Source organism: Amblyomma mixtum, chromosome 1, assembly GCF_055824585.1.
Source record: "Amblyomma mixtum isolate Tamu chromosome 1, ASM5582458v1, whole genome shotgun sequence".
In the NCBI taxonomy this organism is placed as follows: Eukaryota; Metazoa; Arthropoda; class Arachnida; order Ixodida; family Ixodidae; genus Amblyomma; species Amblyomma mixtum.
The window spans coordinates 264,552,178-264,579,537 of NC_143012.1; the positions used below are offsets into that span (position 1 = coordinate 264,552,178).

Here is a 27,360-nt window from a genome sequence, read left to right on the forward strand (position 1 = left end):
CCTGCCATACCATTGGGAGTACGTTCTATTGGGACCTAACCTCTGTTGGGATGTACGCCGTTATTGCATTAGGAAGTGGGTACGGATACATGGCGTTCTCTGGGACGTCTAATGATTGCCCGATGCGCCGCGGATCGAAATAATGAGATGGGGATGCCGAAACCGGTCGAAACCGGGCTTCCATCGCTTCGGATAACCATTGATCAATGTGTAGGAATGCGCTAATTGACTCTTCGCCCAGTTTCGGGGTCATATATATTTGTGACGTCCTGAAACCCTCTAGACTATCTTAAACAAAGTTTATTCAATGGCTGTGTTGAATACAGAAGCAATACTGCTAAGTGCCCGTTCGCTTAAGTCAAGGAGAAATGCTCACGCAGAAAAGAAAGAAAAGGGAAACATAGTGGTACGTGAATAAGGCACGTAAGGAATTACTTTTATCATAGGTTTAAAAACCAAAATCTTACCGTGTGTACATAAGCTGATTTATTTCACGTTAACAAAGAGAATGCGTTGTTTTCTGCGGATGTATTGTCAACTTTAGCCGCCGCGATGGCTTAGTAGTTATGGAGCTCGGCTGCTGACCCGAAAGCAGAGGATTCGGTTCCGGACGCGGCGGTCGAATTTCGATAGGGGTCAAATTCTAGAGGCCCGTTTACTGTGCGATGTCAGTGCACGTTAAAGAACCCGAGGTGGAAGAAATTTCCGGAGTCCTTCACTCAGGCGTCCCTTATTGCCTGAGCCACTTTGGGACGCTAAATCCCCATAAACCATAAACCGTATTGTTTAATTTATTCGTAATGCAGCAATGACATTAATTAGCGCCATGCATTCAGATGCAACGAAGGTATCCTCAATTTTGAGCGACTAGAAATTCTACCTTGTAAAACGGGTGACAAAGATACTTTACTACGATATGTAGCGATAGAAAGCACCAATATATTTCTTTTCTCCTACTGTGGACAGAATTTTGCTAGAGAAAACTTCAGAATAGGGAGTTAAGAGAGCAGTATTCATGTCAAAGCGAAGCGCAAAGTTACTCTAAAACAGCGATTCTCCGCCTCAAGCAGACGACGGTATTAGCAGCAGATATAAGCTTGATGGGTGTTTTATTACCCTCTCAACAATATTACTAGAGGAATACAAAAGGTGGCTTTGGATGAGAAAACCCTGCGGCTAAGTTTTAGATTTGATCAATTGCGAGAACTTCCCTCTCCTAAACTATCATGCTCTTGCGGAAATAAAACTCCAGATCAGCGAGCTTAAAACATGCAATTCCGGGTGCTAAAATGCGTTCATTCTTTTGTTTAAGGTATTGAATTCGGTTACCAGGTGAAACTTTTTTTTCAAAAGTAATCATTTGTGTCCTAACCCAATGCTTACGGTGAACAGACTAGAGAAAAATTGAAGGCTTCACTCTGCCAGAAGATATTCTAATATAGAAACTCAAGAATACGAATTTTTGTGTCAGCAGCTGATTTGCCTAAACTATTAATTTCCTTGGTTTAAAAGTACATTGCGCTCTAGCATCAATCCGCACGAACAGCTCCAGGAATTCGAGGTATCAGCTATGTATTGTCCTTAGGAGGCCTCTAAAAATTGTGCAGTAATGGCAGCACCTCCAAACCTAAAGCTTGAAGAACACTAATACACAGCCACTCTCTGCAATGTTGTCTTAAGAGAACCGCTAGACACTTCGTCGTTGGCTGAGAACAGTATGCTCCTCGGCAATGTCGCCGTCTCTGTGACTGCTAGGTGGGCGATTTTGAATTGGAATAACAGGACTTGAGGAGCGTCACACGCACGCTTCCAGAAGGCAGTGTTGCGGACGTGGACATGGGATGGAGTGGTACGAACTCGTAGGCCGCGTCTGACACTGGGCGTAAAAAACGGCAAGAGCCCGTGTAACGCGGCAGAAAGTTTTAGCACAAGACCAAAGAGAGGGACGGAGTTCAGGACATGACGTGGAATATCGGTAATAGTGGATGTCATGGTGACTACAGTCTCACCGACGTTTCTGAGAGCCTTGGGAGGCAGGCAGTCTGCGGCGAGCAACTTGGCGGCAGATGTCCGCTCGGGTGTTGACATTACGAGCGTAAGTAACGACCATGATGTAAAAATAGCGCACAAGGAACACAAGGGACGGACGGCTTTGCTTAAGAAATGACCGAGTTGGCAGCGAGCAGTAAGGCGTAAAAGCGCAGTAACGCGTCTTGCCCGAAGAAGTTATAGAAGGGCAAGTACTCAACGGTGTTGTAGCGAGGACAGTTTTAGAAAGAAAAACATCACAAATGGTAGGCTAACGTCCTGATTTTGGTGATCACCACAAGCTACATGAAGACTATGCCTGTGAGCAAGCGTTTGAGCCGTTTCGTGAAACCGTTCATATGAGGGTGACCAGCCGTGGTAAATTATTGCTGAAGGGAGCACGAACGAAACATTTCGTCAACCACACGTGGCAAGAAGCAACGGATATGGTCGGTGAGCGGTTGAAGGGAGGCGTCATGGTGGAATATGACGCCCTGCAGAAGGAAGTCAGTAACGTCACTGAAGCAGCTGGTTGGGAGGATACGCAAGATCGCGTATCGCGTGGTATTACCATTGGCGACGCCGATCCATTTGTTCACTGCGCCGGAAACCGGAAACGGCCCAAGCAAGTAAAGTACAGCACGAAAAACCGGCTCGATCGGGATAGGAAACGGCTGCAACTCTCCAGGAGGCAGAACTGAGCGCTTCTTCCGGCGTTGACAGCACCTTGCCACAAAGTGCGTGATATAGAAGTGCGCGTTTTGCTTATAAAGTGAATCAGGAAAGCGACAACAAAGCGATAGTAGAAGCGTGTAGTGCTGGTCGGCATAAAATTCCGAGTATGTCTTCCCTTCAACTTTTCAAACTCGTCCAGACCCCTGAAAGGGATAGTGGGCCTCGCACGTTTAACCATTTAAAAGCTGGTTTGATTAAAAATTATAAATAATCTTTAATTTTACAGTTTTCACTTGCTTTTTGCTGCCATTTACATTTATTCAGAGGCCAAAACTGTTCTGAAGCAGTGAGCTTTATGCAGCACGTACGTGCTTGTGAGCCCACTATCGATTGTTTAGAATAGTAATTATAGGATGCGTCTACAGCGGCAGAGTTAAACACCAGTTCGTTCATCACTCAGGGGGTTCAGATTTTTTAAGGTGAAATTACAAACGGTTGATCACTAATGAAATAAACTGAACGATCATTAACGCCAGTCCTGAAATACTTTTGCAATTTGGTTAAAAAAATTCGCGGCCAAAACAGTAAGGAATGTCCCCATTGGCTAAAATTTATGCGTTAAAGTATATCATGTTTTCCGCGGTAGAACTTAACTCCTCGTTGCGATGGGATCAACATGCTACTCAAAGAAATCTTCGGAAGTCAGCCAGGCAGTATACCAGGCCCAGCCATACGGGACACCCTTCTTCTCGAGGCACGGACGCCTGAATCGAACACGCGACCGGATGCGCGTCTTGTCCAGTTGGCCGGTAGGCGCAGTTTCACCACAGTGTCGCAGTGTCGAGCCCCACTGCTGCGCCTTTGACATGAGGCGGCAAATTACACCCCACTGGCAGCAATTTATCGCCATTATGAGAGCTCCTTCAATGATGATGCCAAAGCGACGTCGCCATGTTATTGCGGAATACAAAACTTCGCTTTCATAAGAGAAGAACACTGCCTGCAAACGAGAAACAACCAGTGAAAAAGACGCCACAGCACGATCGCGTTCGTAAGCAGCTTATGAGAAAGGAGACAGGAGGAATGTCTTATACAGTAACGTCTACAGCATTGACTGCCCTCAGCCTTTCACGACTCTCTTAGTGTGTAAGCATGGTGTCTAAGCATGACAGCACAAGATCGCGCTATAAGCAGCACGTATTCCAGCAGTGCAGTTGTCAGTGTGTAGCACGGACAACAAAGCGATTACCTTTATTGGCCACACTTGCCCGCATCTTCGTAATGTTATCACTAATTTGGCTAATTGTTTCTGTCTTCGTATTCCCCCTTTGGCACTGTCATCCGCGCCTGGTGAAGGAAAACCTAACAAGGGGCTCCTTCCGAATCAGGGTCAGGATGAGTTTATTGGCGCAACATATATGGATACCAAAAAAAGAGGTGGCCTAATTCACAAATCGTTCTGGAACGTCTTTATCTGATCGAATCTTCAACCTGATGCTCTCACAGAGCCACGACGCAAAATTTATTGCATCTGATTGCTCATACAGCGACTGTACCTAGGCTGTATAAAGGGCACCTTGGTCTTTGTTCATTCACTTTTAGGGGTGTGCGAGTATTCGAAATTTTCGAATATATTTCGAATATTATATATTTAGTATTCGTATTCGATTCGAAATCCTAGTATTCGTGTTCTTTGGAGTATTCGACCCGACGCGAATATTCGTATCTAGCCGAATATTCATTCTGAGCACCGGCGTTCATTTCGGTCCGCAAGCGCTATTGACAGAGACGTAACAACATGGCGGCGCCCAGAGCAATGCGCATGGATGAAGGAATATTTTTCCTTCGAATTTTTCCTTCGAGGAAGGAAAATTTTTCCTTCCTCCTAGGGCCGTGCTGTAACTGACTGCGCTGGTGACCTTTTTTGCGGCTATACCTGCGAAACTGCTATAGTCAGAGCTGTGCACGAAGTACCTCGCAATACGTGCCTGGTCAGTGCCAAGTGAGAGGGCATTTTCTGTGGCTGGAGGAGTCGTTTCAGCTAGAAGGGAACTACTTCTGCGTGACCATGTGTAGCAGCTGGTTAACCTTCACGACAACCTTTTATGTTCATCCCAGCGATGCGCTTTTGTGCTGATGGCAAGCTAGCCTTAATGATGTGTACTAGCCAACCTCTCTGATAATTCCACTCTTCTAAGAATAATGTTCGAGACTTTGATACTTTTTGTGCAGCCACACACACCTTTTGAGTTCATTTAATCATCGATAGTTGAACGGTGGTGTTCCTGGGTGCTCAAATAAAAGTTTTGTAGTGGTTAAATGCGTCTGTCCTTGATAATTCGATATTCGATTCGATATTCGTAATCAAGTATTCGTATTCGATTCGTATTCGAAAAATTTGGTATTCGCACACCCCTATTCACTTTGCAGTGAAGGTAGCCTTCAGTGGAAGTTCAACCATTCATTGCCTTCAGGTAAAGAGGTGATCACGTCACCTAGACTTTTATCCCACTAGTCACGGTCGCGCTGTGCACTTTCTAAGGGCTTATAAACAATATCAACACTCGGTTTTATTTTCGTCCGCAGTGCCAATGTCTTGAATCGCCTACCACCAATCATCGCCACTATCGCCTACTTATTGCGTGTCGCGCGTGCCATCGAGAGAGCCAAGGTTCAAATCAGCGAACTTTAATAAGCTTCGAGAAAGTGGTGTGCATGCACAACCTTCTTGCAATATGCTCCTAGGAAGTTTTGCACCATCCTCAAAAAATTATCAAGTGACCGATGAGCATAACAATTTGGTTTCGCCGTTCAATCAACACACTCGAAATAAAATGAAATTATGTTGTGGTGCCCGTCAGAACGTGATCTTACAGCACTGCAACAAACACTCAAAAATTCCGCAGGTCTCCATTGTTACTTCCAGGGCAGCTCACGTTGCTTCTTCATGGCTCACACGCGTGTATTGGTTCAGAAGCCTGAGTTCTGCCCGTCAGTCTTAGTAATATGCTCGCTCTGTTGGATTTGTGAATACAATGCTGACAGTCCGGACGTGTATGGCAACGACTGGAGAAGGCAGTAAATTATGTTAACAATAATGCTTGCGCAGGCCTTCGTGCATTCCTGTCCCCAGGCTCTCTGAGCCATCAGCGTGCCAAAGTCAATCAACATGTCCTTCTTACGGTTTTTCGTTGTTACGCTCATCGTTTATCTTGTAGAGGACACACTGTATTTGGCCTTCTCCCAGCTGACAATGGGAAAGGCGATGTGGAGGCCGCCTAAAAAATTGTGGATAGAGCTGCGAAGAGGCTGACCAACTCTACCTACTCCCCCACTGCCCTGTTCCGCCTGCTGAAGCACGCTCCTCTCGGCGAACGACGCAGTTTCGCCAGGCATTCCTAGATACACGTGTGTAATGCCATGTTTCCGTTTTTTGTTGAAGCAGTTATGCATAATCATGTGAATTCCTAGCGCAATTGCTACGACAGCTCGAGGAAATTCCAGAAAGAGTAGCATGCACTTGCTAGAGGATGGTTGCAAAGAAGTGTAGTTAATACGATTCGTGGGCGCATTTGTGGATAAACTACTGATGCGATTCACCGCAACTGCAGCTGCGGCAACCTGGCTGGTGATACTCTTAGCAGAGATTATCTTCAGCATCATGTAATACTGCTGCCTTGGGCATACCTACATTCTTGCCAGCCACTCGCATATCGCCATTCCTTTACGCCAGAGTATATGAACTCTATATGAAGGTGAAAATAATAAGTTATATTCTTCAGATCACATTCATTTCAAGTGTCCAGCCTACACGACACTTAATAACCCTTGCTGAAACTTTGCTAAGCACTCCATTTAGCTTGCGCCCTTACTGATAATAAAATTTTCAAGATTCGGAAGTAAAACAGATCTCTGACAGGGTTAATAAAACAGCATATCACTGACAATACCGGATATCGATGGTTCAGCAAACTGTCCAAAAATGTTAAGAATACAGTGGTCCAATAAGAGTGAGCACCTCCACAAGAAAAAGACTCAAACATAGTTGGCATACATATTTCGAAAGTGTATTCATAATTAGCTAACTAATAGCTTGAATTGTCTAATTACAATTAGCGATGTCTGTTGCTTGGGGCCATGGAAAACAGAGCTAATGACAAGCGGATGACGTATTAGTTCTTGAGGAGAAGAAAAATATGCTGTCGAAATCTCAGTAGCGTTAGGAAAATCTGTGTTTCTTTATGGCAGGAAATGGAAACAAAGCGCACGGGTTGTGGCAAAGTTTAGTGCACATGCAACGTCCACTGTTGTCGTTGGACCTCTTGGACCTATTCTATGAACTTGTACCTCTACTATTAACTGTTTTTTTTTTCAATAATTTACTTGCTCCAATTACGAATTTAGTCGATATCTTATACTCTGACGACCTAAAGGTATTTCGGCTGGTCAGCAGTGATACTGATTCTCTGCTTTTGCGACAAGATATCTGCGCCATTGACGAATGCTGCAAAGTCAGCTGCCTTAAACTCAGTTTGAGAAACACAAAGCTTTGCAACCTCCGGGGGTATTGTTCCTCCCTTCATCGGATACAATTAATTTAGTTCCATGCGCACGGGATATTGGCGACGCGTTTGATGAACGACAGAATTTTTGTGTCCTTGTTTTTTCTATTGTGGCTCAGTCAATCCATGTTTTTGTTTATTATTCGCGCTTTACAAGAAGGGAAAAAAATATAGGGACATAGCGCACTTTTTTCGCAAGCTGGCAAGACCTTGCATGAAAGTTGGTTCTCTTATTTGGAAGTTTAATCCTGCGGCAACGCCGTATAAAATTTAACAGTGTAACATAAACTAATTCATAAAGTTTATGATCGAACACTGGCCGGTTACATTTCTTCAATTAGAATTCACGGCTTTGGCATCCGCAAATTAATCCTCTGATCGCGCGCAGAAAAAAAAAAACGCAAACTTGCTTAACTTTATAAGGTGCCGCATGGTAGCAACGATTGTTCTCAAATGCTAGAGGCGTTTTTTATCAGAGTGCCTTTACGTGCAACATTTAAACTAGTACAGCTTTTTATCCTGGATGGACTGGTCATGGCAGCAGCATCAGCCACTTCTCTCTCTGGTGAGGTTAAGTACACAGAATGTGATTGATTTTTTTTACGCTGTTTGCCATTATGATATTGCGTGTCCAAAAGGTTTTTATCTGCTGTCACGTAACTTGAGGTGAGTGCATGTTATATAATTATTTTTGCATTGCATTATTTCCTTTCTGCCAACACTGCGTTCACTGCGTCGTTTACCTTCTTGTGGTATTCCATTGCTCTAGTCATGTAATGTCGCCTTCAAACTGGCTATGCACACCTAGAGCCAAAAAACACATATTCATCAAACAATACAAACCCGTGTGTGAACAACGCATGGAAATAGCTGAACTTCATTGCATCTCCTTTTTCTGTATGTAACTTGAGAAACTAAGAAACGAACATTTCAGGTGATTGTAGGGCAAACAAATTACTTGTCGCCTCAGCTTGCTCCTAGAGGAAACTGTAATTGCTAAATTTTCATGCGTATTTCATTCATCACGGAGGAAAATCTGGTCAACAAACTATGACATTTTATAGATGCTTAATGTTTTTAATACTGATGAAAGCAAATTGTTTCGGGCATATGTCTATGCGGAATAAAAGCCGATACTATACAACACAATACACACCAGCCACGTTTCACATTTGCAACACTTCACAGTTAAACATAGTTTACTAATTGCTGTCCACACCTTTTGCATCTAAATGGCTCATAACAGTTAGATGGAGCTGCACTGGCAGTTCGTTCGCATTCCTTTTTCTCGATGAGTCTAGGATTTGAGTCTGCCCCGAGCTGAAAAGTATTTTACTCAGAAGTGTTATAATACAGAAAGCATGACGCATGCCCTTTCATATTTTAACACTAAATATGCGTTGGTATCTAAATACCTATTTTGATAAAGTTAGGAGATATAAAGCAATTATGAATTGATTAACTCATTTATTCAATACATGTGGCAGAGAGTTAAACGTATCTTTTGCGGGTAACTAAAAACGTGTGGTCTTTTCTGTGCCCCGCTTATTACCACAGTATGTAAAATATGCGCTACTTTTCATTTCCGGATGGCTGCCTAATACTCAGTTTTTTAATCAGCCATTTTACTTGCCTCATTTGTTTATGAAGCCCTGTTCTCAGACAGGTTATGCAGTGTAACTCGGCTTTATGTGTATTTTTTATTTATTTATTTGTATTTTTATTTATTTCCAAATACTTTTAGCCCCTGCAGGCTGTTACAGGGTGGGAATGGTATAATCAGTCAGTACAACACAGTTCCAGCTCTTTTACAAAAGTTTCAAGTGAACAAGTTTTGTTGAATACGTGACGGTCAAGGTTATTCCATTCTATAATTGTTTTAGGCAGAAAGGAAAACTTTTGATAGTGCTGGTAGTACTTCCGCTTTAAGGGTAACGTACTAGGGCTAAGGGCAGAACATAGGGGGGACAATAGAGCACTATGACTGAAAACTTCTGTGAACACTGCATTCGGCGGTGGAAAGATTACTTGAGCATATTGCTGCAGAGCCTCGATGTCCCAACTCATCGAAACAATCTGGCAAAATATGTGACAAGCTTGAAACATTCCTGAAGAAAAGAACACATGAGACCCGGAGCATTTCTCTGGGGTCTTTCTCCGTGCTCGTCGGAGGTACAGCGTCGCGAGGAATTTCGTCATGTGGATGCCAACACCGAAACGTACCGTGAATCGTCGCTAGCGTGAAAACTGATACACTTGTGAGCGCAGTTTGTTTGGCCTCTGGGGTATTCACTTCGAACACACATTCCTACTCCTTTCTGCTGGCGACAGCTGTGCACAACTGGATACTGGGATTTTTTTTTCTTAATAAGGGTTCTACGATAACTTGGAAGTTTTATACTGAATTGAAATTTTCATCGTATCACTTTTCCAGCCACTGGGAAAACAATATATTGCACTACCTGAACAACGTTGTCTTGCCCACTTTAAACAAGAAAACAGGCCTTGCAACAAAACATTCTTTCATTTCTCAGAAACATTTCTGAAGTGCTCCAGAGCTATTTTTATGCTCTATCTTCTTTCATTTTATTTTAATTTTTCACCAATGCAGGACCATCGAATGAAGAACATTCAGCTGAATGCCTGCTGCAACATGCAACTGTTGATAAAAATTCAAGCGAAAAGGGATGTCCGGAGGTCTTCCTCATGAATATACAGTATGCTGTGTAGCCCCGCGCCCTGAATTCAAAACTAGCGTTGCATTTTATGAAGAGGCGAAAACGAAAAACATTGACACCATCATTAAGAGCGATGGTTTCTACACATTTCCTGAATATAAAGTAGCACTACGGTCGTAAACATTTATCGCCTAAAGAATTTAAGCGCTTGTGCTAGCAATCGCGAGAAGTTTTCCCGTGAGCTTACCTGAATTAGGTTCTTCGCATGAAAGTCACCAATGTTTGCTGTTTTAAATCTTGCAAAATGTGGTTTTCAATTGTCAACGTTCCAAGCACATTTCTACGTGACGAAAGAATGAGTATGCACCGGGACCACTGAAAAACAGCTCCGGATTCTTCAGTTCAGTAATGAACGCAAATGAATTGTGAAGGAAGGTACTGAAGTTTTGGACTAGGTGGTAGACTTGTCATGACGTGACGCGCTTTGGGTAGGCAGTGAGAAGTAGGCAATTGTTATAATGAGTATATTTTTCTCTTGCATGTAGAGATACCGAGTCTGCGAATATGCGTACGAATTCCTTCTGAGGCGCAGCCTGAAAAGATACCAAGTTTCATTGTATAACACATTTCAGGTGACTCCACTGAAGCATATCCATCGTGATAGAATGCCTGGCATTCCGGTGGGGACGAGCAGCCCTTCCGAGATCACGGATTCCTTGCGGAGCCTCACTTGTGCGGCAACAACCACGTTCCACTGCAATTCCTGGGACAGCACGAACGCAGCGACGAATTCTATTGGCACTGCTTTCGTACTACAGAACCGCTATCTTCCTTGGAAATGTATCCTAGCAGCATTTGATTACCGCTGTAGAGAACAAATTCATTGACAGAGTTTTTTCTACTCGGCGATTTTTCAGTCGCCTTGCTATCTAGCATAGTTCAAAATTGTTCGCATATCAAAAGATGCTGAAGCTATCGCAAACGCACACGTTTGGCGAGTGTAAATTCCGGAAGGGCCAAACTGCATCGACAGTCTAGCTGCAGTGTTGAATGCAAGAATGGCGAAATACCTGAAATGGTTTGGACCTGTTTACTTAACCACGCAGAAGCACTGTTCTAAATTCTATCCTGTTATTCTTCCCATCGCTTGATGTCATGAGATGTTTACAATGTGCAAGGATGACTTCAATATAGCACTGTTTTTAAAAGCTAACTGATTAAATTTTTGAATTCAATGAGTTCAAAATACCCCAACATTTGAAAAAAGCCTGCGAGAACATCTTGAGCTAGTATTGAAAATGGGGGCGTAATCGCAGAATAAAGATTCGTTGGTTGTGAGGCTTCTCTGCAGGGTTCGGCGACACGTAGAGATTCTGATAATCACGTCACGTACAGTGATGCTGCGCTTCAAACGAATAAGCGGTTGTTTCATGGAGAAAAGCCAACGAGACCGAAGGTGAAGCTGACCCCGGACCAGGACGAATTTTTCTTTAACTACGAAGTTTCTGAGAAAGCTGTATAGTTTTCCTTTGTAGCCGTATGGCTGCGCTCGGGTGGATGCCAGTGAGCAATTACTCCCTTATTATGAAGCTGACGAAGCAATATTTGGCGGCATTAGACGACGCATACCAGCATGTAGGGGAATGCAGCGGACATCTGAAATTTGGGTGGCAATGACGTCACTACTAGTTTCACAGCCACTTCTTTAACTCAATGAGGCGAAGCCTGAGCACTATGACGTCACCATGTTAAATGCTAGTGCAAAAATACTTTGGGTGCCTTATCTATAAGTGCCATAGATTCGAATTCTTGAATAACCTCGACTTGTCGAAATTACATCTCAAATTTCCTTTTATGAACCCATAACGGTAATTTTGGACTTTGTCTTCATCGAAATGGTCTGTTAACAGACTACTGCCGATAGCGTGTATGTAAAAAAGAAATTACTAGATCAATTGCTACCGGTCTGCAAGGATTCCCTGCACTGATGGTACTCAAAGCATTCTTGTGTTTTGAAACTACACTAGGAGAATAAATAAGCCTGTGAACTACAAAAAGAGATTGAAAAATCTTAATTCCGCATATAAAATGAAGCGTACAGCAGAACAAAATCTGCTGTGTACTTGACGTCCTTGTGAGTCCTATATAAAATATATAAAAAGTAACAACTAGATTAAGCTAATCTGCCACGTTTTTTTTTCACAAGTTTACAAACAAAGAATACAGTTCTAATACCGTGTTCAAGTTGGAAGGCACAGAACGAGTAAGGAAATTTGCTACCTCCTGAGAGTGCAGTAGATGTACATAGAATGTGGAAAGTGAATTTTACGCCCATAAATGGACTCGCAGCCTCCCATTGCTTTTCGCCCAATAAAAACCACTCACCGACAGGGGCAGCGCTTCTTTTTAGGTAATTTGCACTTCGCATTTAGCAATCATTTGGTATAACTCGAACGTGAACGCCTACATCGAGTTCTTTTAATAATAGAAATTCGAGTTGTTTACACTTTTTTTTCCCTCAAAAACTTATTTCCTGTAACTCTTTCTGGCAGAGCAGGCTTCTAAGCATAGTTGGTTTGGTTAGCATGATTATTCACGCTTGGCAGGAATAACATCATGAAAGAGAAGTTCCGTCTCAGTGAGACCAAGGCCCAAGTCCGAGGAACGAAGGTGCTCTCCTTCCCTAGGGCTGAGCTTGTGTGAACACCAGAGAAGAAAAAAACCGCTGTCGCTTCGAACAAAACTCCACTGCCACAAAAGCACACTGGCTTGCGCCCCAAAGATTCTCACAACGTTTCACGAAGATCACTAAAAGATAAATGACTACAGAGAAGAAAATAACATATAAGGCGCATCGCTGTTTTCCTTGTGATTTTTTTTTCATCTCTGATTTTCTTTCTTCGCGACGCTACCGTGCCAACAACTGTTCAAAAGTCTGTTCTAGAAGCTCAACATTACCCAGAAAACTCACACAGCAGGCGCAGCCGCGGGTATAATTCTATAGCGGTTTAGAATCTCTGTTTTCTCCCTGCTCTTTGACCTTCTTTATCCTTTCCACCACAGCATGGTGGAGGTGCTTATTCTGAAAAGTTTTCGTAACTTTCCTTCCTCTAGAACTTCCCGCCCTCCTCATTCTTTACTTTATAAAGTTGGTTGCAATCAGTGTTATTCTTATCAATGCATTTTTGTTTTCTTATTGAACATCATTACGTTCGCCCAGCCCGCTTTCCTACTGACTCCGAAAAACCTGGCAATCTTCTGCGCCATAGGTAAGATGCATTACAACAATAGCCGCGGAATCGGTTTTGGGGACGAGATCTGGATGGTGTTCGTTGGTCATTTCAGGACAGGTTGTATATGCTACCAGCCGCAGCCATCGAAGAGGTTAGAGGTGAAAGTTTGGAGCGGCGTTTTCAACCTTTCCTTCTTCAAATTTAGAAACACGTTTACCGTCTTCTCGCTCATATTTCTACTCTTCTCTACTGGAGCTTCTCTTGAGCGTACAATTCCTTTGAGCTTAGAAGTTCCTGGTGTAAAAATATTAAACGTAGTCGCAGTTTGAAACATGTGAAAACTGACTGACGTCAAAGGGTAATACCACTATTTCATTTTTTGTCGTTTCTAGCTCATTAATGTTCTCAGTAAAAATAGTGCTTTTGTCATTACACGGAGTCAGTAAATTATGAAGGCCAACTTGAACTGGTCCTCAGTGAACCTTTAAGGCCTACAGTGGCCACACAAAGGTCTCTTTCTTCCGAAAACAACAAATAAAGAGGGCTCGACGAGTAACGGGCGGACACAAAAATATCTGTATAAAACTGAATTGCGGAGCCGCGCTTTATAGCGTTCCAGCTCGCAAAACGTTCGTGAGTCTGCGCTGCAACTGTCGGTGCAGTTTCAATAGTATTCTGAATTCTATAAACCGAGGCAGTAACTTGAGAGCATTGCAAGCATCTGCCCCACCACTCCCCCCATTCCCGCCTCCCTCTAAAATTTTATCCTGGGGGTACCTTAGACGTAGTCTTTCACCTGCGGACTGTTTTCTGTCCCAAATTGTGCCACCACTTCCGTGTCGCAGGATCCAAAGGAAGGAAGGAGAGAATTGAACACGCTGAAAAGACTAAACCCTAATCAAATTCTGCAGTGTGCCCGCCAAATGGACACCAGCTTCTACCGGCAGTGGTGTGACAGGAAGTCTCTGTACCCGCATTCATATCAGTTTGTTTTATATCAATACAACGTTCAGTTTGTAAGCGAGTGTGCACGTTTAAGCTGATTTTAAATAATAGAGTCGGAGCTGGAAACCAGCAAAATATTTAAGTGCTCTTGAATTTCCACGGCTTCTTGAGCAAAAAGGCTTTGCGTACCATAAAAAGACAAAACTACACTCTGGTGATGCTGCCACTGTTGCTACTCGTTAGGCGGCATACCAGGAGGCCTCTCTTTGAACTTTTAGAAACAGAACTACCGTCTAACCGTATGTCTTTCTCTTCCGCACAAACGCCCAGATAAAGGAAACATTGGCTACAATATCCCAGATAACGATATAATGAAGAAATTTTTTCGATTAAACTAGGAGGACTTCGCACTTAGATGGTTTTTTTTATTGCTCATGGTGCTTTAAACTGCGCTGGTTGTTGTGGACCTTGAATTACGAAGGTGCCGTTGTGCAGCTCGGGCTAGCTCCAATGACGTTTAAGCCAACGAGAATGGTTCGTTTCCCATTCAACTTCTTAATACTCTTCGCTCATTAAGTTTAATAGGTTCAGCTCAAAATACTGAATTAGAATCATCCAGAAGAACTATGAGGGAGTGAAAAATGTTCCTATGATTTTATCAACATGAAATGCCAGAGCTTTCACAGTGATTGTCGTTCCGTCTCTGATAAAACGAACGTAAACACCAACCGAAGATTAAAATTATTGGCTTTTAAACGCGGCTCCTTTAAGCATGCGAAGCAATTTTACAGCCCATGATTTGCTAAATAGAGCGTGACAGACTCCTCAGATGGCTGCTAACAAGCTCGTATGCGGTGCCTCCGGCGCTCGCTAAGGATGAACGCAAAAGATTTGCGTTTCTTATCGAAACAGGAAGTCGGCGAGGTAAGAAAATAAAACTCAAAGGTGAGCGCCACTACAATGAAACTTTTTATCGAAAAAGTTTGATTTTCAGCAGTGGCTCTCAGGTTTTGTCTGTTCCTTTTTTTTTATGCTGCGAGCAAGTGGGAAATGCACACGCAAGCAAAAAAAGGAAAGGATGACCTCGGTACTGAAAAGAGCGACGAGGTGTAAAGAAAAGGAAACGGCCAGAGATTCTGTAATGGCCGTCTTTTTTTTTCCGACGGCTAACGGAGGTGCAGAGAAGCGAAAAGGACAAAGAAGATGGAGCAAAAGCAAAAGCAGAAGGTAAGTTGGCGCCTACCTCGTTTGCTCCTTCAGGAAGATAAGCGGGCAGGTCGAGGGCCATTACGAAAAAAAATAGTGCGAAGCACGCAAGTCGTTATTCGGTCTGCAAGATAAAAACCAAGCAGGCAGCGGTGTCAAAAGTGCCATTGGAAGGGTGAAAAAGAAGTGGAAGCGAAGAAGTGCCGGGGAAGCAGGGCAGGTGGTGAAAATGAAAAGAAAACTTGTGCAAGCCTGGGCTGCAGGTCGCGCGTTCCAATCTCGGCACGATAAATTTATTTTGGTGTGTATTGAAGAGAAACTCGCTGCAGCAGCTATGGTAAGAAAAAGAATTCGCAGCTAGGAGAGAAGTAACAGTCGTAATGGTGCCGTTCTTGCTACTGACTTACTGTGCAGCAGCCGCTGAATATAAGCTGGATCATGTTAATCTGGGAGTGTCATTCGAAGTTAACTCGCAGATTTAACTTTAATTTTGGCATTGCACGTATGGTGACAGAACTTTCACTGGCTAAGCGATTTCGTTTTTGTTGTTTTTTGAGCTCTGTTTCGTGTTTCTTCCACGAAGACTTTTCCCTTGAGTGAGGAAACATATCTAATCTTGGCGCCGTAACTATAGAGAGATACATTTTAATGAATACAGTACACAGTAACAAGATCTGGTTGTTTCATTATTGCTTCAAGAAAGAAATCAACTGCCATCAAAGAGAAAATAAGGTATTTGTTTATCACAAGAGCATCCACGCTATTGTGCTGAACTCTGTGCTCGACAGATTTCAGCTCTGTAAAGCTGTTCAGCTCTTGGTTCGGCCACAAGCCACAGTTAATGTCCAAAGGATTACTGAAATTTATATTATTTTAGTTTATTTTTAAAAACGGCCAGCCGCTTTCTGGCGGCCAACGCAGGAATGGGCAGAGTACAGTGCATTAACAGTGCATTAACGTGGTGCACATTGGGTTACGGCAGAGAAATAAACAGGAAAAAAATATACAAAAAGAGACATCAGACGCAACGCCTCTGCATAGTTTGCAAAACTGCTGTGCAGTTTCCAGAGAGCATAAGGGACTGCCGCCAATGATTCACACAAGAAGAGAACATTACATACACTACAATTACCAGGAGGGATGCAAAGCAAGTGAAAATGTTTCAACTGTTTCGGATTCAGTAATGTCGGGAGGCAGCCCGTTCCATTCAAGGATGGATCTCGGAAAGAAACAAATGGCAAAATAAATTTGTTTTACATTGAGACATTAAAAGTGTTTTCTATGTTTTCCTCGAGTAGGTCTTGTAGTATTATACTGAACGTAATCATTAAAATGCAGTCTGGTGTCGCCATTAGTGATATTGTACAGTAGATTTAGGCCTTGCGTTTTGGGGCGCTGCTCGAGCTGTGGATTGCCCGATAGCGTAAGAAGACTGCTCACTGAGAGGTGCATAACGTAGGCATAATTGATAAACCGGGGACCTTTACGTTGCACTCTCTCAATATAGTTGATTCTTGTTTTAGTAGGCGGGACCCAGACGACAGCCGACGTATGAGGGCTGGGTAAGCAACTAGATTGGTCTTTGACATGCAGTGTTTTTATTTATGTCTTAGCGTCCAGAGCCTTTGAGTGGCGCCTGACGCTACCTTTTTAATGTGAGTGCTCCAACTTAAATTTTGTTCAAGCATAAGTCCTAAATATCTATATTGGCTAACAGATGTAATTTGGTTATTGTTAATATTGTACCAGAAGGCAAGTGGATTTTTTTGCGTGATATAGTCATGCGGCCACACTTAGACGTAGTCAAGCCCATGTCCCATTTTCGACAACAGTCAGCCACAGCCGTAAAGTGATCGTTCAACACCTTTTGATCGTCAACTGTTCCGATACTAAGGTAGGCAACACAATCATCGGAAAAGAAACGGCTTCAAACGCTTGAAACGCTGTCCAACATTTAAGGACGAAAAGCTATTGTGGACTAGCTTATGTCCGATGGCCTAACCCTACATACGAGTGCGGCGCTTCCGCGTGTCTGCCGCAGGTGTGCAACAGCCCTAAACTGCAAAAATCAACTCCTTCACTCGCTCGGTCCGGATATGCGTTGCCATAGCGCGTCCGAGAACGGATGTTGCTGCATTCCAGCGCAGGCGCTTAGAAAATGGCTCCTAATGGGGCACTCTTGGGCAACTGTGCTCGCTCGTGCAAGCTATAAAAAAATTCAAAAGCTTTCGGCGTTTGCAAACAACCAAAAACTTTGATGCATTGCTACTTCTTAGATTTCTTTAGTTTACATATCCTTTAAAGTCATATGCGGTTGTTATTTGCAATAATACGCCAATAGAGGCTGTCTGTTAATTAAAAAGCATGAAAGGTCTTTTCCAGACTGTCTCGACTGCGTTCCGCTGTTGGCTGTATTCATAGCAGTTCTTACGTTTATTCCATTATCCACTTGTTTACTCCATCCTTCATCAAATTTCCCGGGCATATTACGCACGTTTATGCTGGTTTTGTTTCGTTCAAACCTTTGGTCAAAGCTTCTTGGGTTTTTTTTTATTTCTCTTTAAGCACAGCTGGTTGCTCCAGAAATACCATCAGAAAGTAAGTCTTTAAGATAGCATGAACAAAGCAAGAAACATAATTGGCTTCAGAAGGCTTTTTTTTCTTGCTGAAAAAACAGAGAATGCAGTATATACAGGTGGAGAAGTGGACAGAGTCTACGAAGATCCAGGCAAATCGGGCAAGCCTGGTTTTTTCTAAGAAAACAGGCGGCGCCCAGCAGAATTAAATGTTTTCTAGTAATCAGTGTTTCCAGTAGTGAAATATGTTTTGTAGACCGCATGCAGTTTAAATAGAGCCAAGACATCGTTTGACAGCTGTTTCCCGAATTCGCTGCTGCCGATGAAACGGTATCTTGATAATTACTTGTCTCTATCAAAAATTTTGGGATATGAAAACACTTTCTGCAGACGAAACAGTAATAGTACTTTTTTTGTGGCGAAAGCAAGACTCCGCGAGTCGCCGAGCCATTTTGCGAAGCTGACGCAAGGCCATACTGCGCATGCGCGAGGACGGCGCACAGCTGGCGCGCCGCCGCCGTCGCTGCACGGGCGGCTCAGAGGTGCCGCCGCCGCGCTCGCCAGTTGCGCATGCGCAGTAGTGGCGCATAGCTAGCGTGCCGGGACCGCCGCCGCTGCCGTGCGCTCTCCATCGCCCCTCTCTCTCTTCCCGTTGCTTTCGCTATCCTCCAGGTTTAACCAGAGCTGAACCACTGCCAATTTTCTCTATTTGTCTGGGAAGGCCTCACACATTTTCGATTTGCACAGCATGCAGCTCCGTTGCAAGCAAAAACTAAACTAGCCAAAACAGGAAAATCGTTTTCTTAAAGCAGAGACCAATAAACCACACAATGATTTCTTTACATGCGAGGAGGGTACACATTTCCCTATGAGGTCGGGGAGTCAGTTTTGTCCTGACACAGTAGTATTTGCTGGCAGCAGCATTTCTACGCCTGGAGGCCTACACCGCATACAATAGTGCTGCAAGACGACAATGTTCTATTTATTGTGCATGTTTAAAAGACTTTGCATTTCTAGTTGTTGTTCTGTTTGCTGAAGCTTGGGCACTGTGGTGGAGAATGTCAGTTTTGATTGGAGACACATGGGAGAGGCCTTTGCCCTGCAGTGGGCATAGTCAGGCTGATAATGATAATGATGTTTCGAAAAAGTTTAGAATCTGAATCATGTTAACCTTTCGCTACTGACTCGCTTATAAATTTTCAGGCTGGGTTACTATGGAGTTCTTCCGTCAAAATATATTTTGCTCTTATTATCTGCTTCATGCATGCAACGCATCACTTCGATGTAGGCAATGAGACACACGCCTGTGAGGGTGGTTTGCATGCATTGAAGGAAAATAATAAAAAAAATTCTGGATTGAAGCAAAACTCTTCACTTGCTTTTAATAACACTCCTTCAGACTGCGGTAATTCACTATTAAACGGGAGTTTCTTGTGCTGTGCAATGAAGACCAGGATGACCAATGAAAACTTGTGATGTTTGCTGCTCTATGCTGCAAATACGTGTTCTCTTCTTCTCCACAACATGAACTTGTTCAATAAATTACTTATGCTTGCAGACTTTACTCCTGCCAAACAAACCTTTCCAAAATATTGAAGCTTAGATGTGGACCTGCACTTAATTTTTATCAGCATCCTTTTCATGTGCTTCGTGCTTACTTCTTGCATATCTCTAATGAAGCACTTTCCCTCTCATAAATTGGTGTTCTTCTGTCTAGAAAGCGAGAAACCAAAGAATAACGGCTGGGGTATTCAGGACATGAACTGGAAAGCAGGATCAATGACTTAGACAGGCAGAGCAGAACGGTGGGGTTAAAAATTAACATGCAGAAAACCAAATGTTCAACAGTCTAGCAAGGAAACAGCAGTTCGAAATTGGTACCGAGGTGCTCGAAGTATTAAGAGAATATGTCTACTAGGGGCAGGTAGTGACCGCTGACCGGATCATGAGAGCGAAATAACTAGAAGAATAAGAATGGGGTGGAGCGCATATCGCAGGTTCTCTCAGATCATGAGTGACAGTTTGCCAATATTCGACAAGAGAAAAGTTCACAACAGCTGTATCTTACCGGTACTCGCCTATGGGGCACAAAAGTGGAGGCTAACAAAGACGGTTCAGCTTAAGTTAAGAACAACGCAGCGAGCTATGGAAAGGAAAATGATCAGGTTAACGTTATGAGATCGGAAGAGGGCGGAGTGGGTGAGGGAACAAACGCGGGTTAATGACATCCTAGTTGAAATCAAGAGGAAGAAATGGGCTTGGGCAGGGCATGTAATGCAAAGGCAAGATAACCGGTTGTCCTTAAGGGTAACGGAGTGGATTCGAAGAGAAGGCATACGCAGCAGGGGACGGCAGGAAGTTAGCTGGGCGGATGAGATTAAGAAGTTTGCGGGATTACGGGGGCGTCAACTGGCAAAGGACAGGGTTAATTGGTGAGACATGGAAGAGGCCTTTGCCCTGCAGGGGGCGTAGTTAGGCTGAATATAATGATATCCAGAAATGTTCTCACATCAGGTCGAGGCAAGAGTGATGTCCGGAAGTGCTGCACCAAAAACACACTGTACAGCTTCTTGCAAGATGTTCTCAAAATATACTTGTATATACAGGGTGTCCAGTCTAACATCAGCCAAGGGTTAAAAACGTAAGACATTTGTGGTAGTCCAGCGAAACCACTTACATACAGCTATCAGTCGGCTGGCGCATCTGGGATATATTTTGTATTGCTATTAATTAAGGAGTAATTAAGATTATTTTTCTGAATGCGTAAATATTGATTTTAGATGTTAGATATATGAATATCAAAATTCGAGAGCACATTCAGAAACCATTATATTTCTATTTGCGATAAAGAATGCCTGTCGTGTATCTTTTTTCTGAGCTTCAAAGAAAGTCCGCGAAATGCAAAAAAATCACGTGACTAGCACATTCGCGCGCCACGATTGTGCTCCTCTGTATCCTAGCTTGAGTGAATGAAATCAGCTGCTGGTATGGCGCGACGACCCCACTGCTCCGGCAGGCCGATATGTCGACGGTGGTTGCGACGCCAGCGCGAGCCAGTCTGCAAGCGTGACGGCGCAAGTTGCGCCGCAACCACCACCGACATATCATTTTGCCGGAGCAATGCGGTCGTCGCTCCTTTCCAGCAGCTGATTTCTTTCACTCAAGCCAGGATTTATACCAGCACAATCATGGCGCGCGAATGCGCTACTCACGTGGTTTTTTTTTTTTATTTCGCGGACTTTCTTTGAATCTCGGAAAAACAATGCACGTGAGGCCTTCTTTATCGCATATAAATAGAATGGGGGTTTCTGAAGGTGCTCGCCAACTTTGGTATTCACATTTGGTGTCTCAAGTCAATTTTTACGCGTTTAGAAAAACTATCTTAATTGCTAATTAATCAATTGCAAGAAGAAAAATTTCCTATGATGCACAAGCCGGTTGGCAGTTGTATGTAAGTGGTTTCCCTGGCCTAACTTAAATATTTTATCTTTTAACCCTTGGCCAAAGTCAGCCTGGATACCCTTTATTAGAGAAGAACACAGCGAAGAAAAGGAAAGGTGTCCAAAAAACAACAATGCACATTTTCTGCCGCAGCTGCAGAGAAGACAAACGGAAGCAAATTTTAAAGGTTTCGAACTTCTAGAACACACGGACGGACATGACCACCGGCTAGTCATTTTTTCGCTTTACATGTGGCTTATTAACTTTTTTCTGTTTTCTCTATGATTCTTGTAGAGGATGAAGAGCATAACGCGGGAAAGATAACGCTAGGCAGAGAATAGAATAAAGGAAGCCTCAACATGGCGCCTTTAATGCGAAGATCTCAAGATGTGCCCCGCTGGATTAATAAGGAATATACAATCTCAGGAATGGTAGGAACCGCCGGCGGAAAATAAGGCGCTGAAAGGGCTGCACAAAAAAAGTGCGATAGAAAATTCATTGCGCTATAAATATTATCTCGAACGTTTGTCATTCATTAAGATGTCAGATGTTCCTTTCATTTACTTCTCAATATCAGATGGTGAGCCTGCGTCATTTCTGGAAGAAATGGTCTGGTTTAGTTTGGGTTGGTTTTTTAGGGGGTTTAACGTCCCAAAGCGACTCAGGCAATGAGGGGCGCCGTAGTGAAGCGCTCTGGAAGAAATGTTCAGTGGAGGCATATTTGATGGTTTTTGATCAGCCCAATGCCAGTCAAGCCTTCGTAATGTAGAGCAGACAGGGGTATCAAAAAGAGGGGCTCTTTATGGCATAATGGCGGAAGCCAAGTCATCGAAAACAATGTGCATAGGAGATTTTTTTAAATTTTTGGTGTTCACGAACGATGTTTTAATCCCTAATAATTTTGAAGGTAATTGACTAGAAAGCAGAAGGGAAAACAACCGCATGCCACCGATCGGATCTGAACCCGCGAACTCCGAATTTTACATCCGGTGCTCTACCAACTGCGGTACAGCGAAGCCTGTCCCGTCTTCTTGTTTTGTGGGTATTTATGTGCTCTGTTGAAATACTTGCCCTATTAGTCTCATTGGTGAACACCCCAAATGAAAATAAAACATCCCCTATGCACGCTGATTTTGGTGACTTATACATTTATTCGTGATATAGCTCATTTGTAGTGACGAAAAATGCACAAAAATGCAAATGAGAGAAATTAAAAAAAGAAAAAAAATCGGATAGAACTTGTCCCGTTCAATGAAAAAGAACAATGTAAAGTATGGCTTTCGTTTGAGTAAAGAGAAAAGGTGCCAAGGAAGGAATCGAGAAATGAATCTCCGCACTTTTAAAGCCATTACAAAGCAGCACTGGCTTTAAAAGAAAGTGCCTAGCGTGTCCTTTGGCAGATAGTAAGGGAAGAGGTTTCTTTTTTCTCACTAGGAGGTCCTAAGGTCGAAGGAGTATTAAGTCTGTTGTCTGCATTTTCAAAGGAGAAATACAATTTTAGTATTCTTTACATTTTGAGGCTGTTCTCCTACAAAGGCATCAGGGCGAAGGCATTGTAACGTGATATATAAAAGCGGCTCCATCATACAGCTGGAAGCGTGCCGTGTGAAAGCCGTATTTTTACGCTTTTCTCCGAGACAGAAACAAAATTTTGTGGTCGCTTTCAACGACATGAAGATCTACGCAAAAATAGAAGATACACAGAAAGAAATGACGCCAAGACGAGAGCATGCCTTCATGTCAGATCGCCCTGAAGGAAAGAAAAGAAGCAGACAAAATAATTGCTTTTTGACACACCAAATCAAATTGGCGTGGATGCCAGAATCTTGTTTTGTACTTTTGAGTGCTACTGCGGAAAGCCTTTGCACTTATTGAAACTGGATTGCTGGTTTTGTTCAGCTTGATCGTTTTGCCACAATTGGGTTCTGTTCCGCTCCAGCCGCTCTTTTTCTGCTTTAACTGGAACGAAAACGCATTCATTTTTTTTATATATTGCACCTGCTCAACATCGTGTGTCAGTGTTTATTCCTTTCAAACATTTTGAGGGACAAAAAGCCGCAGTTGTTCTCGGGTGGGTTAGGCAAAAGGCGGGGCACGCTAAGGAAAAGATGTGGGTGGCACGCAAAGGAGTGCTTTTTGGGATTCTGTCATTTCGGAGAACGGAGTCACACCATGTAGAGGTCTCAAAAGGTTTCTAACTTTAAAGCGTCAAAAAAAACTGCCATAGGAACGCTGTTAACCGAACTCACTACTTTTACTGTATTTTAACTACGCGTCCCTTCCGTCCACGCTGTCATGCCAGCAGTAGTGTGTTTGGTAAGAAAACAGATACGATTTGATTTTGATTTGATTTGATTTATTTATTGAATGGGCAATACATGGTACTGCCCGTGGGGCAGGACAAAAGGAGGTAATTAGTCTCCTGACGAGGCCCTGGCCCCACTGGGCGCAACAGCAGCGGATACAAAATACATGTAGACAGTACACATACAATTATATTTTTTCCATTTATACCGGCAGTCACGTTCATACCGGCATACACTGGCTGCCAGAATGCATCTGAAAAGTTAAGTTTTTAGCGGGGACCCTTTGAGAATTCATTCACCAGCATGGTTAACAGTGCTCTACGGTGGCTATATTCATCATTATCGGCGTTCCGATACGTCTACTCTATTTCACAAAAAAAAAAATGTACACGCTATTACAGCACATGTACGACAGCTGCACCATAGCCCATGAATGCGCTTGCAATCGAGACTCGGGTTTTGAGGAAAGCGCGTCTACTCAACATCAGCGCCGCCATTCTCGTACGTAGTCGAGGCACGTGTTGTAAACCCTGCTTTAGAAAATGGCGCACGTTTCTCGAAATACGTGCAAGGCTCTTTACTGCCGAAGCACAGCCCGGTATAAAGCACAGAAAGCACGCCGGACGCGTCTCGAAAATTCAATTACGTGACCACGTTTTATGATCGGTGCAAGGAGTGTTTCGTTGTGGTACTTTCGAGTGCGTAGGTGACGAAAACAAATGCATGAATTCTTTTAAACAAACCACCCTCCCCATTTTGCTCACGCTTTCACTGTTGTTGTTCTTGTTGTTGCCTCAAAAATGATGGCGTGTTTTCGCTCCAAAAGGAGGTCTTCCTTTTCTTTAAAAGACAAAGACGAGCTGGTCTCTACGTCGTAAAATGCTCCAGCGTCTGCTACCTTACGGTACTTACGGCCTTACGGTGGTTTGTTTTCGGAAGGCAACCCGCAATTAGAGCTGGTTGGTAAAATTTAGCCTCAATCACATGGTTTATGGTTTGTGGGGTTTAACGTCCCAAAGCGACTAAGACTATGAGAGACGCCGTAGTGAAGGGCTCCAGGAATTTCGACCACCTGGGGTTCTTTAACGTGCACTGACATCGCACAGTACACGGGCCTCTAGAATTTCTCCTCCAAAGAAATTCTAGCCGCCGCGGCCGGGATCGAACCCGCGTCTTTTGGGTCAGCAGCCAAGCACCATAACCGCTGTGCCCCCGCGGCGGCAATCACAAAATTCACATCCCGAGTAAGCGGTTCTTATTTGTAGCAGCTTTCCACGACGCACTTAGTTAAACCGAAACGGTCGCAGTATGAAATACTCGCGGCAAGTACTGCAGGCAGGAAAATCCTGCCTATGTTAAACATGGACTATGGAGAACAGCAAGGAATTAAGGCCAACCGTGCGCGAACCGTCTAGAACCCACTCATACTCCCACCACTACCTGAATGCATACACCCCATCCACCACCAGGAACGCAGGCACAAACGGGTCGAGGCTCATGACAGACGTTTCATTAGCGCTTGTGTTGTGTCCCTTCTATTTTGTGCGCGCTATCCTCATGTTTCAAAAACTCACAAGACTTGGTCTATGTTGATACCGCATAATATAGCAACAGCCGAATGTTCTAAGTTATAGCCAGAGCAGAAACTGAACTTTTAGTCGGTGGCGCAGTTTCAAAATATTTCGCTGAGATTGGAGAATAATCTGCATTAGTACTTGCACTTTCAAGTACGTCAGCGAAAATTTTTGTTAGTGACTATGAGGTTGCGGTGAAAAACTTCGCCAGAGGAAGAGCTTTTCCAGAGCTGAAAATAATCCGGCAGGCCGGCAGGGATTGCATAAAAATTCAAATAATCTGGGCACCTGTTTACGCCTGCCTCGGTGGGAACGAGGTGGCCCACGAATTAGCTCGAAGATTTACTCTCCAAGCTGGTGGGCTCGCCGAGGTCTTCAGGCCGCCCGACATCTCAGTGTTTTACAGAGAGATCACACAACACTATATATAGTCTAGGCCGGGTTAAATATCCTCCAGCCGGTATATCCTTCAACAAGAGCCAGGCCACCACTTGGAGCAGCTTGCAAACCAACTAATTTTCGAACCCGGTGTTGTGCAGCCTCTGCTACCTGGGTTAGTACTTTATCCAGTGTAAGCTATGTAAAGCAAGAGCTCATCTCAATCTCATCCTCTGCAAATGCCCTCAGCCTCCCTCTGAGAGATGAAGAAGTATTTAGAGCAACGGGGAAACCTTACTCCTCAGCTCCGATTCGGAGATTCACTTGAAGATTTTGCGACTGGCCGAAGCCGCCGCTAGGGTACAAGGACTCCTGGCGGTCGTCTAGATGGGAAGGCTAAAACCTTCCCTGCACCTGTAGATCAAATAATATTCTACAATCCGATCCAATAGCGCCTTTTTGCTCATCATTCAAGCCCAATTATGAGTGTTGTATTTGAGAACCTAAGTCTCTGGAAGGCTAATTCTAGCGCTCCCACCCCCTCGAAGCAAGCAGTAGCAGCGGTCGATCGCGAGCAATAAGGATTATGCCGCGGTCTGCGCTTATGTTGAACGATGCTTAGTAATACTGCGCTGAAGCGACAGTGTGTGTTATCAGCTACCTGCCTTATATGCTGTCTTGGGATGGCGGTGGGCTCCGCAAAAACCTAGGAAGCAGTGGAGCATGAAACACATGAACAAAATGAGCCTGGACAGGATCCTAAGGTATTCTATCATCGATGCTAGACTCAGAACACGCCTCACAATGTACTGTAGTGTCAGCGTCCAAGCCTCTAGTGTTCGGTGCTACAGCGCATCTTATATTTCCTAAACTTGACCGTTGCTCCTTTGCTCCATCTCGCCTCGGCATTGCCATCTAGTACTACTCCGCGACCAAGATCTCAGGAGTCGTGGGTCTGGCAGTGCTGCCAAAATACATGAAATGACTGAAGTGCCACTGTAGCAGGGCCTGTTTCTGAATGCGATTAATCACTGGGTTTGCGGGTACAACACTTTCGAAGTTATAAACAGTCAGCCTAATACTGCTTTTTTAACAAAAACTTATAAAAGCGGCCGGAGGGGGCCGCAGGGGGCCACATCTACTTGTAATGAGGTTCACGACGCGGTTTCAGTGTCCGCTTTAACTGAGAATACCTCAGTTCGATCCTGACAAGATATATCCCGATATATAAGTGCATATGCATTCGGTACTTAATATTAACCGTAATATAAGCACGAACTAGTGTATATTCCCAAGTCTGTTATTAACCGTTTTTCCCTACTGAGCAGGCTGATATACGCGTCGAGCTAGACCGTGCCGCGCCAGGCGCTACTCGAGCGCGCTGCGTCCGCATAAAAGTTGGCATTTAGACACGCGGTGTTTGTTCCTATTCGCGGCCTGCTGCACCGTTTTCCTCAAGGCATCTAATCAGACTGGTCAGGTCTTTGCGTGCGCAATTATGTGCATTAAACATGGTTAGTATTCTTTCATTTACCGGGCAAATATGCGCGACAATACCGAGAGAATAATATTATTAATTCTAGTGGTTTCTAGTCGTTTCGCCTCACCGCCATCGATCGGTATACTCAATGGCCTCAGGCATGGCCCCTCGAGGGGATCACCGCGGAAGACGTCGCCTCGGTCTTCTTCGCTGGCTGGATTGCTCGCTTCGGGCCCCAAAGCCGGCAGTTCGAATCGCACCTTTTCAGGCTCCTCGGG

At 43.9% G+C, this 27,360-nt stretch overlaps 1 pseudogene; it reads left to right on the forward strand.

The window, feature by feature from the left end:
* LOC149371604 (uncharacterized) overlaps positions 1-25,989 on the forward strand; it is a 121,621-nt pseudogene extending 95,632 nt beyond the window's left edge.
* Positions 25,990-27,360: the final 1,371 nt, after the last annotated feature.